At 36.0% G+C, this 12,499-nt stretch overlaps 1 pseudogene across 2 annotated transcripts in view; it reads right to left on the reverse strand.

The window, feature by feature from the left end:
- LOC145693046 (glucose dehydrogenase [FAD, quinone] pseudogene) overlaps window positions 1-12,499 on the reverse strand; it is a 52,720-nt pseudogene that overhangs the window by 22,127 nt on the left and 18,094 nt on the right. Inside the window, exon 1 of one of the 2 annotated variants that reach the window (XR_014132701.1) lies at window positions 8,763-8,895. The exons of the other annotated variant lie outside the window; for it this stretch is intronic. The product of XR_014132701.1 is annotated as a glucose dehydrogenase [FAD, quinone] pseudogene, transcript variant X1 (transcript). Of the gene's footprint in view, window positions 1-8,762; window positions 8,896-12,499 lie in introns of those variants that run through there. 2 annotated transcript variants of the gene reach the window in all.

Here is a 12,499-nt window from a genome sequence, read left to right on the forward strand (position 1 = left end):
CCAGCCCCAATAATCTTCTTCTTATTGTTTCGTAAGAACAATTATATTCTCTGGCTTTGTCCAAGAGGATTGACTTGTGGCATAGAGGTCTGTTGATTACTTCTGTAACTAAAGCTTGATCTTGAGCTGAAGTTGTCACTTTTGGCCTTCCACTTCTTGACCGAGACCTGAACCATTCACCACCTTCTTCATGTCGCTGAACCCATTTCTTGACAGTTTTCTTGTCACATCCCAGATCTCTAGCAATCTGAGGCACAGTTTGTCCCATTTTTGCTCGGCCTATGATTTCTCCTCTCAGAGCAACAGACAGTTCTCCAGAGTCTTTAGAGCGAGGCATTTTGAGAACCTGTTAGAAATTTGCGTTCTGGCGTGTATGACAAATGTCGGTAAAGTGCATCTTTCTGTTTCTACTGCGCATGCACCAGTCAATTTTCATGAAAGATCATAAATAATCCTGACAATTGCTGTAATATTTATGAACGAATACGTAATAGAACCTATATTAACATCATTCGTCAAAGTAAAGAATACCGTAAACATAAAACAATTTCAACAGACTATTAATCAGGCCAAAATAGGCTTAAACTTCAGAGAATACAAAATAAATTTCATACTGTAACAAAAGATTGAACATGAAACACGCTTACTATATTTTCAACTTGTCACATTAGCCGAGTGGACTAATGCATTCGGTTAGAGATTCTGAAGCATCATTCAAGAGTAGTTCGAATTCCACCACAGTACAATTTGATTTTACCTCTTCTTGACGTTTCTGTTTGTGATCCTACCGGATTCTATTAAATATAATTTCGTAATACGCTAAAATATACGTAATATTTGAAGTTCTTAACCTCCCATTTTTACATTTTTCAAGCTCAGTTGAGAAGAAAGAGGGAAAATGAAAATACAAAGATTTACAATAATTACTTAGCATTTACTGTCATTGTAATTGTGGATATTTTATTTATGAAAATGTATAATTAACTAAAAATATATTTAGTAGGTCACATGTCTCCATTTTTCGATTCTAACTTGAAAGTTACAGTTTAGACGGTGACATATCGAAGACCCAGGGGTTTGAGGGGGTTATAACCCCTCCCATTGAAACTTTTATATTCTATTGAAATAAAAAGTGTTTCAGTTTATAATCTTGGAAAAGCAACAATCACTGTATGTGGAGGACGGTTTATTTATACTACGATTTATCACTTCCAAATGTGTAGAAGATGTGACTGGATATTGTGTTTAATCATTCAAGAAAATTGAGACAACGAAGGGACTTCGTAAATCCTTCACGCCACCCCAGGAGGAGGAAGTGCGTCCCGCCGTCCCTCGGTTGGGAACTACTGCTTGCGAGGGAAACATTGTAACAGTGTGTAAGCGTTTCATTCCTCGCCTTCCAATTGAACTGTCTGTGTACTGCGCATGCGCCAGTCAATTTCCATAAAAGATCATAAATAACCCTGATACTTTCTATAATATTTACGAAAGAATGTGTAATAGAATCTATATCAACCACATACATCATTCATCAAAGTAACGAAAACGTTCATGAAACAAATTAATAGATATATTATATCAAAGTAAATTAGGTTTAAATTTTAGGCAATAGAAAATGTTATTCTGTAATAAAAACTACTACTCGAAGCCTTTGCTATAATCACTAGTTGTTACCATAGCCGAGTGGTCTAAGGCGTTCGGCTTGTAAAGAACCAACCATTCGAACTTACTTCGAGTCCCCGCCGGGTGCAACGTTTTTCTCTCTCTTTTTTGTCACCTGTTCTCGATATTTCTGTCTGTGTTCCTGTCGGATTCGATTAAATAGAATTTCGAATAGAGACCAATATATATGATAAATAATCATTTATTTGCGAGTCTGCACTCGTACAATATACATTTTCGAAATTTTGATTTTGGAAATGAAGTGTATATAATATTGAATAGTAAAAATAGTAAAATAAAAAAAATATTCGTATAAATATTGATTAATTAATTAGTGTTAAACATGGCTTTCCAATCAGGATTATATAGAGAGGACTTACTTCTAAGTGCAATCCGAAAACAAATATTTGAGTTTTAATCTGACCCAAAGTTGGTAACTTACAGGATAATTTATACATGATCGGTATTGTAATTTTTATGCTTTTATTATAATCCTCTATAAGTTATGATTTTACCAATTCTAAATGTAGAACGAGAAACAAGTGTAATATTATATTTGTTACGAAAAGCTTTTAAGCAATGATGCTTTCAGGACGTGATCTGAGGGAGAATTTGAGACCCCTCTCGAGCTAAGAAATTTCCGCCTTCAGGACCATATATTCGATCTCGCTCAATGTGGACTACCAATGTTTGCCCTACACCCGCATATTGAAATTCCCCCCGAGAATAATTTTCTGAAGTCACCACTGTTTATAAATAGTTTTTCGTTACAAATCAGAGGATAATGGAGTAGTGAGTATACTTTTTTTTTTTTTTTTTTTTTTTTTTTTTTTTTTTTTTTTAGCTATGGATTTAAGATTCGCAATTCATATAATGTTCCGTTTTAATCGAATTTGAAACAAAAGAAGTTTTCAATGAGTTACTCAAAGAAATACTTTCAGCCTCCGGGTGAAAATAGGAAGACACTTAAAAAAGAAACGACTTGTTACAGGGTTTGAACTCACAAACATGTGATTGATAGTGTATCGACCCAAACCACTCGACCGTTTTGCAGGCCTTTTGTACCTATTCTTTTTCCTTTTGTGAAAGCAGTTTACTGTTCCATACTCGCTTTTGTTTATTCCGATACGACTATGAGTTCTCAGTAAATATTTGGACGTTACAACTCTTGCAACGTATAAAAGTGTTTTTAGAATAAATCACAATCGATATTATGTCCTAATAACATACGTAAAACAGGTTGAATTCGTGAAATGATTCAGGTTGGACTGAGCGTAAATGTTTTCATAGTTAGGAGCCTGGATATGCAAACCTGCTTAACGTGGGGATTTAATTTTGTGAAATTTGGTACGTCATACGTGTAAGTGAACCTTCCTTGACACGCACAGACTGTTGCAGTTCCAAGATGTAAGAAAACTGCAATTCTTTCCATTGCAATAATATATGAAAGATTGAATGGAAGGGCTTCCAATCCTCAGTGGCGGATCTAGCCCAGGACCAGGGGGACCTAGGCCCCCAGTTTTTTGAGTGACAGAAATAATTGAAGCTATTATTTATATATTTTTGAAAGTTTATAGTAAAATAATGATATACAATCATAGTCTGGGTTCTGGCTACTCCCACCCCTCAGTTTTCTCTTTCTTGATCCGCCACTGCCAATCCCCCACAATTCCTCCTTCGAAACGCCACTGCTGTGAATTGTAGATGTCTTTCCTCTTAGATTGAGAGATGATATAACCATTTTGCCCTTAATAGACTTTAATCTCAGGCAACCATCAATGATAATCCTAAAGCGTAAAACAAAATGTACGCCATGTTTATATACATGTTTCAACAACAGTTACTCTGAAATATTTTCTTGAAGTTGAGAGATTAATTCACCTCTTAATATCTTAGTTCAACCTAAAGGAATGGGGAAATATGAGCCATGTTGTATGTAAAGTCATGCAGCTGGTTTGCTATACACAGAGTATTGTGGGTGACAATTGTATCTGTTCTATTGTCGTTACATATTTGAAGTAAGGCATCATAAATCTCCCCTATTTAACATCTAAGTGGAGTCAGAGCATTAATTCGGCTCTCCCTTGTGTTGCTTAATGGTTTTAAAGTGAGACTGCTAATATATTCCTTTAGTATGACTCAACGTTGAACTGACGCAGTTGAAAAAGCCATAAAGTTTTTAAACTATACAAAAAATGAAACGGCATACTGAGATGCTGTGGCTTCATCGTTAACGACAAGGTTTAGTGAATAACTACTGCAAGAAACATAGAAGGTTCAGGAATTCATTTCTAAAATTCTCTTTTGAATATCTGAATGTTTGCCTTTCATATTGGAACCATTGGCTCCATATGTCTTCGATAGGAATGTTTATTTCCTTCGGCTGTTAAATTATTACTTCTAGACCAGTGGTGTCTATTACCGGCACCGGTACGAAACTAATAGTGTTCGCAAATTTTTACAAGACATTCTCCATTACTGTATGTAATTTGTACAAAACGAACGATTATTGTCATTTGCTCTGTACCAGAAATATGACCAAATATCTTATGTACAGTCTAGTTTTATACTATAATATTTTGCAGCTCTCAACAAAGACAGTATTTTACTTTTAATTTGTTCACTAAGAATTTTAATAATTTCATTTTGGACATCTTGATCAGTATTGATGGTATTTATTTTGTCCTCTCATGATACTTTTAATGTGTTCGGTCATGACGCTGTCAAAGTTTGCGAAGAATTCTACCAGTTTCAGAAAATTACGATTATTACTTATGTAAAGTTTATCTGATGTTCCGCGTAACGGTAGACATTGTTCACTTAAAAACTGTATTATTGCAACTAGTCGTTCTAGTACGTTCTTCTTATGTTGTGTTTTGGCATTTAAGATTTTGTGGTGTTCTGCGTTAATTGCGAGTGAAGTAAGTTCAATTATATTCTCAGGCGAACACAATTTCTTTTTCCATGCTGACCTATTACGAAGCATAGTATTTTGATAGTATTCTTTTCTTTTTCAAATTTTGCCGCCCATTAGACTTGCCGCCCTGGGCGGTGGCACGGCTCGAACCCCCTCGCGCCGGCCCTGTGGTTGAGTTTCGAGTCAACTCGAGCCAAAAAGAGCTAAATGGAGCCCAATCCTATGTGTAGTTTCAAGTACTCTCTTCAAGTATCCTACAATATAATTCAATGATACTACTACTACTACTACTACTACTACTACTACTACTACTACTACTAATTATTATTATTATTATTATTATTATTATTATTATTATTATTATTATTATTATTATTATTATTATTATTATTATTATTATTATTATTATTACAACAGAATCATGAAAGATAGGCGATTTATATCTGAATACAAAAACTAGTTGACCGCCGACCTCGGTAATAGTCGAGAAGTATTCAGGAGGAAAGGAAATCGTTCACGAGGTTTGGATTTGAGTTCCGTAAATATGTTCAGAACTGCTCGGCCCGGGGTTAGGATTGTCGACGGCTCAGCTCCAGCTCATTTACTATCGAGCGGATCAGAGAAGTGAGCCGAGTCAACAGCTCATCCAATTGAGTCGGCTCGAGCAGATGACTCACCTGAGCCAAAGCGAACTGAACTGATGGCTCACCCTAGCCGAGGCGGCTTGAGCCATCGTCTAAGTTCAGCCGAGTCGAACCGAGCCGATGGCTTGGACTTGTTTCAACCGATCCGGCTGCAACCCATGGCTCATCCCAACAGAGCCGGCTCGAGCTGTTCGCTCAGTTGAACCGAGCTGAGCCGGTTGACATCACTACCCGAGCTGGGTTCTGCTTGGGCTCAAAACTTTGACTGTGCAGGTCTCAGGCTTAATTGTAATAACTACAGTATATACTTATATTGGTGCTCAAGACATTTGAATCGATTTCTGTTAAAAGGGTGTATGTAACTTTTTTTTTTTTTTTTTACGATTTTCACTTTTTTAAATTGAGATTTTAGAGGTAGATGCAACGATTTGTGTGAGATTTTAGAGGTAGATGCAACGATTTGTGTTAAAAGGAAGTGTATTCCTTGGAATGTGTTGAAAATATAAGCCATTGAATTATATTATTACAATATTATACTATGATATATTATAATATATTAATGTTCTCTGTTGGTCGGTCTATCAACTGTACTGGAATCTGGACAAACGCTCAGGAATTTGGGGAGTAAAACTTAAATAAAACTAGCTTGGGTTAAAAATACAAATTTTACCATTATAATAATAGTTTCTTATGCAATTCTACTTCTTTGGATTCCCAATTATGTCTCGTCGTACAACATAAATAAAATCCACCTAAACTTATAATTGCCTGCTGTGGCGTTACACCAGGTGAAGATCAGTCTCAACTTTGTAGCCACAGTTTAAGATCCCGTAAAAGATACCGTGAGAAAATTTCACCTTTTATTCTGGCACAGTATTACGGTATGCAGGATTTTTATTTAGCATGTAGGTGGCCAAGATATATTGCAGCATTAACCTCAGTATTTCTCGATATGGATTCAAAGTACTTTACAAGTCGGAGTAAGGCAAACAGTGACGACAGCTGTTAATTCAGGACTTATCCTGACAGAGATTTTTTTTTAAAAGTAATTTTTGGGAAGAAAACATTTGCTATCAAATTATTATTATTACTAATTACTGTTATTAATATCTCTGTCTTTTATTAATATACTACCAATGTAACAGTGCCTCAAAATTTAGATATATTTCAGAATAACCCTGGTTTCACATTTTATGTCACAATGTTCAAAGTTTAATATTTTTTGTAGATTAAACCATAATTCACAGTTACATCCTATATAGATAATAAACAATCAGTAACCATGTACATTTACACGTATTTTTCTTTTTTTCATCAACCGAACCGACTCGTGAAAAAACAGTTGTTCTTTTTTGTCATTTACCGAAAATTGTTTACTGCACATACACCCTTTTAACAGAAATCGATTCATTTGAGGCTGTCTCGTTGTAAAAATCTATTATCTCGTTATGGAGACAAGACAATATGTGAGCAATGTCCCCTCTCGTGATCAACACTAAAAGTATTCCACATTACTGCTTACATTTCTCATGGCTTTCGCTTTCCAGTCTAATCAGACCATGATTTCAAAACGAGCTAAACGAGCGGGCTATTTATCAAACTCGACTCGACTCGAAACTCGAACCCAAAAACAGTGACTCGGCTTGGAACTCGACTCTAGAAAATTACCTTTAACTCGGCTCGAAATTCGACTCGAATCCGAGTCATGTTTCAAGTCGAGTCGAGTTTTAGCTCGACTCGTGCCCATCCCTACATTTCGATACTCTGCGGTAAGGTTATAACGCGGGATATAGTAAATCCCACCCCCGGAAACCGCATTATATCGGGATTCTACTGTTCTAGATTTTGGAGAATATAGCACCATAAAATTGATAGTGCCCCCAAAACATAGAAGGTAGTGCGAATTAAAGTGAAAGAGTTTTCAGATAGTAATTTACAGCTGAGGAGTGTCATGATAAGGTTATGCGGTCTTAAAATTATGATATATTGGTGGTTTGGGTTGGAGCATAACTTCCCTTTCAACACCGAATAATGCCAGCGATAACGGCCCCGCAGTCCCCTTGGTGTGGGATGGAGTGGGGGAGATCAATTTATAGTATGGTACACTCTACCTTTTACGTTTACTATGTTTTATTTCCCTTGTCTCCCAGATCATTTTATATGCACTTGCAGGTGACTATACAAATGTTCTCCCTTTAAAAAAAAAATCCATAAAGATATTTTTATTTCCACTAAGGCAGTATTGATGAATTATACGAAGAGTCGGCAGAGCGAGGGTTGCGACGAGAAAAAAATTCTGCCCCTACTGGGGATCGAGCCCAGGCCTCCCAAGTTGACAGGTAGATAGGCCTTGCCGACAGTCCTGTTGTTACATAAGGACAACTTGCAATCCATTCGTTATGCCGAGATAGTAAATTCCTTCAGAAATACTATGTCGTGACTCCGAAAATTTTAGAAAATATATTGCTTTTACGTCGTCACAATGAAGTATACATCTAAAAGATTTCATAGTGTGTGAAATCATGTGAATGATTTTTTGCAAAATACGGAAAAATGAATTATTCTAGTTTTACGTCCCACGTTTATGACAGCTAGGCCAAAGTAGACGGCGATGATGAGAAATGAATGGAATTGTGGAATGAAGAATGTGGGAGGAAACAGGAAAATCACGAGAAAAACCCGAACAACTTGCAATCCATTCGTTATGCCGAGATAGTAAATTCCTTCAGAAATACTATGTCGTGACTCCGAAAATTTTAGAAAATATATTGCTTTTACGTCGTCACAATGAAGTATACATCTAAAAGATTTCATAGTGTGTGAAATCATGTGAATGATTTTTTGCAAAATACGGAAAAATGAATTATTCTAGTTTTACGTCCCACGTTTATGACAGCTAGGCCAAAGTAGACGGCGATGATGAGAAATGAATGGAATTGTGGAATGAAGAATGTGGGAGGAAACAGGAAAATCACGAGAAAAACCCGAACACGGTGTTTATCGACCACAAGGTTCAGTTGGCGCGAGCTGGGATCGACCCGGGGACCTCACACATCAGAGATGAACGCTCTACCACTGGGCCATCGCGGCCCCTTAACAAAATATGAGTACATATGCATGTAAGGTTACAAGAAAATACTTATTCTGAAAGACTCGGGTTCGATTCCCAGCGAAAGCTTGTGTTCAGAATCTCACCGTAAGCTATAGGTCCGTGTCTCATATAGCCTCGCAGCTGAAAGGGACACTAAACTCCAATCCATCCAAACATATATACTTATTATTCATCAGAATTTTAGGTTCAAACTCAGGGCTCGTAAGTAGAACAAAGAATATTCTCTCTTAAAACTTGTTGATTTTTATAACCTATTTTGAGTTGCTTCAGATAGTTCTGTACTTTTATACATAAAAATCAGATTCTAGGCTGAGATAACAGTATTGCTTTGCTGTACTATCTACTTTTAGAACAGCGAATTGAATCAGTAGGTTAAGAACGTACCAATATATTATTGAGTACAGAAATTTAGAATAACAGTACTTACGTTCGTTTTCCCCCTGAAGATGAGAGACCACACGAACTCTTAAGTTGGTTCACTTTTTGAAGAAACAATTCACTTATGAAAGTTCAAAATAAACCATTCCAGTTGTAGGAGAGAATAGAATTATAGGCAACGGTACAAGTTCTTTAATATAAGCACGTACGCACTGAGAAATACAGTAGCTTGGAATTCTATATGCTTTGGATAGCTTTCCCGATGTACACTTTAACAAGTTATTGTATTCAAGAAAATTATTTTTATGAAAGATCATATATGTCGTAGAACAGCACTGACATTGTGTATTTTACCACGTGTGGATCTTGAATGAATTTTAAGTGAATTGTGTTGATGTTACATGTATCTAATTAATTAAAGAAGAAAGGTTTTTAGGTAAACCGGTTTGTTGTACGTTTGGTTTTGATGCCTCAGACTGGAATATATGCTATCTTGCAGGTGTACAAGTAAGTTTTTTTTCTTTCTTTTTTTGAACTCTTTACTTGTTTTATAAGTATATGAGAGGTGAGTAGTAAGTTTTAATGAGATTCCACATTAATATTTAGATCACGTCTGATATACTAATACCAGGAATTCATTGTTTTTATTTTTTTAAAAGGCTAAATAATTAACGTCTGGCTTTAGGTGAGAAAGTACCGGGTCCGATTCCCAGTTCGAGTACATACGAGTATACTCGTATAATTTGGATTCTATCTAAAATGTACGCTAAAGTCTCTGAGAGAATTTCCACCAAGATTTAGAAAGTGAAGATACGTATATGTGTGGAGGTTGCGTGGTGTGTTCGTTCATTACCCTGTTCGTTTGTTTGTTATATATCTTGTAACTTCAGTTTCACTCACTTAAATACTGACTATAACCAGTGGTGCTATTCAGCCGGTTCGCACCAGTTTGCTAGAACCGGTTGTTAAGATATTTCCAGTTTATAGGACCGTTGGTTATACCTAGACATAACAGTAAATTTTACCCGGTTATACCCAGGAATAGTTTTTTTAAAAGAAATTCTTACAGCTACAGGGTTAAACATGTGATCTCCGAGAACAAGGTATAAGCGTTTCTTTCCTAATCTCAAATGCTCAGATATCAAGAATGAAAACTGGGACCACATGAGTGTATACATTTGAAATGGCTGATCCATTGCTGGATTACGATCTTTCCAATACTTTTTTGACAAGCTTCTATCTTGGATAATTCGTTTTCAAGATATTCGCAGTGCCACATAATTTCGTCCCACTACCTTGTATTAGTATGTTGTGTAGGTCTGTATTGTTACTTGTGGTATCCAGCAAAAATTTACTTATGATTTCCTAAGAGAGTTATATCTATCACCCTACCTATCCATATCTACAGTACTCTCTCTCACACTCACTAGATATATATAACCGGGTTGTTAAAAAAAAATGACTAGAACCCTTAAATCTTGTAAAGTTGCGTAAACTTCAAGACAATAGCTATAATATTGTCATTATATTTTTATTTATTTATTTTAGCTTATCGTTGTAGTGTAAAATGAGTTACAAGATTACTTTTAACTTTTGAGCGACGATAGGAGAGAAAATATGGTGATAGTGAGAAAAATTGGATTCGAGATTTCAACACATTTACGCGTTTCATAGGCTGTACACATGAAAAAAATAGTGATTTTTCGACGTTTATTTCTTTGTCCTGATTTACACTCGTCTAAAGCTCATACTGTTCAACGCATCTAAATGACAGTTTTTTTTTTTTAATGTGATCCTCCAAGTTTTTTTTTCCTTCGAAATTTTCTTCCTATCCTAAAAAATAAGTGCAGTTTACTGAAGAGTGGAGAGCAAAAATTGCGTTTTTTTTTTTTTTTTTTTTTTTTTGTCTTTCTTGAAAACAGCTCTAACTATTTTGTTTATATTTCATAAATCAGTTTTCAATAGTAATCCCATACTGTGGTATAAATAATTTATCTGGGCCAAAGGAGTTTACTCGAGGAGGGGTTTACTTTTGGGGTGAGCTTATTTTGGACGATTTTCTCGAAAACGACTCAAGCGATTTTGTTCATATTTCATAATTAAATACTTCATTAATAACCATACAATATGAAATAACTAGTTTGTCCTGAAAATTCTACGAGGGGAGCAAGTTTACTAATGCCCTCTATACATTGTTTCTTTTTGTTGTTGTTGTTGTTGGTGGTGGTGGTGGTGTTTGTTGAAGTTTAGCGTCTCTTTTCAGCACTGAGGCAATATATGAGACGTGGACCTAAAGTTTAAACTAAAATTTTAACAATCGTAATGTGTTGGTTGCTTTTCCCTACCGGGAATCGAGCCCAGGACCACGAGCAGCAACGGCCCATGCATACCTTAGCCGCTAAGGGGTGGCTTTGATATGCATGATTCTTCCAGGTTCGATATATCGGGACGAGATTCAAAATGTAGCATGTTAAACTAGCGTTGATTACCCGCTTCTCTGGGTTAAAATAAAAACTTTAAATATAAAACTTCTTATAAAATGAGTTTGGTACCGTCAAATGGGGTGAATAGAAACACATTTTTGGCTATATGAGTATATAAGTCTGGTGATGTTAAAGATTTCGCGTATCAGATTATTTCAAAGAAAAGGTCTTAATATGCTAATGAAGTTCAGTAAACCTCATATTAATTTATCAACTCCACTTTTCTTCACCTTGATTTTTCTTAATGTTTATATTCACCCCATGAGTAGGGGTGAATAGAAACAATGACTTTATTTTTATTGTTGTTTCTTTTATACTATTGGAAATGTAAAAAGAAACAGCGTATTTGTTGAAACGAACTATTTATTTGATACCTGCAGGATATAAGTTCAATAAGACCAGTATTACTTAAGTTACAAACTTATAAAACAATATAATGCACAATATAGGTACAAACGACCATACAGTTTTGATGATATATGAATAAGATTTAAACCACTGAAATCACCAGGGAAACTTATCATGAGTTGAGTTGATTTTGAGGTTAACGTCCCGTTCAGCAGCGAGGCTATATGAGACGTGGACCTACTGGTTAACGTGGAATCAGAACCACATGAGCTCCCGCCGGTAATCGAACCCGGGTCTCCCACGCCAAAGGCGAGTACGCTAACCGCTTAGCCACGAAGGAGCCCGAAACTTAGCATATACTTAAAGCGTGCTGACGAACTCCTAATAAAAACCAACAGTTTCGAAACAATATCCTCATATAGAAAAAACGATTCTTCAGAAGTTTCCGAAAATTTCATTGTTTATGTGCTCTCTTATAAAACACCCACATATCCATCATGTTCACATTTTCGCACTTGGGTAGTGAATAATCTCATCGAGTTTTAGCTTCTCATAAACCTTTACCACAGCAAAATCACCAGCTTTAGAAAACCATCATCTAGTTCGTGATCGTCTGGAATGTTGTCTTCTGGAGTGTTGTCTTTCTCCTCTTCCGACAATACAAGGGTAGGTTGTTTCGTTGTGATTTGATGAAAATGCATCATTTTCAGAAAACAAATCAAAACTCTTCGTACTCTCTTCTTTCCTTGTTTAATTTTTCATCTTCTCTCATGCTCTTGAGAAGATCCATAAGGGAACGGTTTATAGTCTGAGATGCCTTTTGCTGTTCTGTTTCTTCTCGTTCATTGTCTCTTTTTGGCAGCATCCTCAGTATTTGGTCTCGACAAAGGGGAAAAATTCCACACTTTTCAAATCCAGCCCTGATATTTTCCTCCTTCAGTTTGTCACACATTTT

The sequence above is a fragment of the Thermobia domestica genome, chromosome 8 (genome assembly GCF_964235325.1).
Source record: "Thermobia domestica chromosome 8, izTheDome1.hap1.1, whole genome shotgun sequence".
NCBI classification, from domain to species: domain Eukaryota; kingdom Metazoa; phylum Arthropoda; class Insecta; order Zygentoma; family Lepismatidae; genus Thermobia; species Thermobia domestica.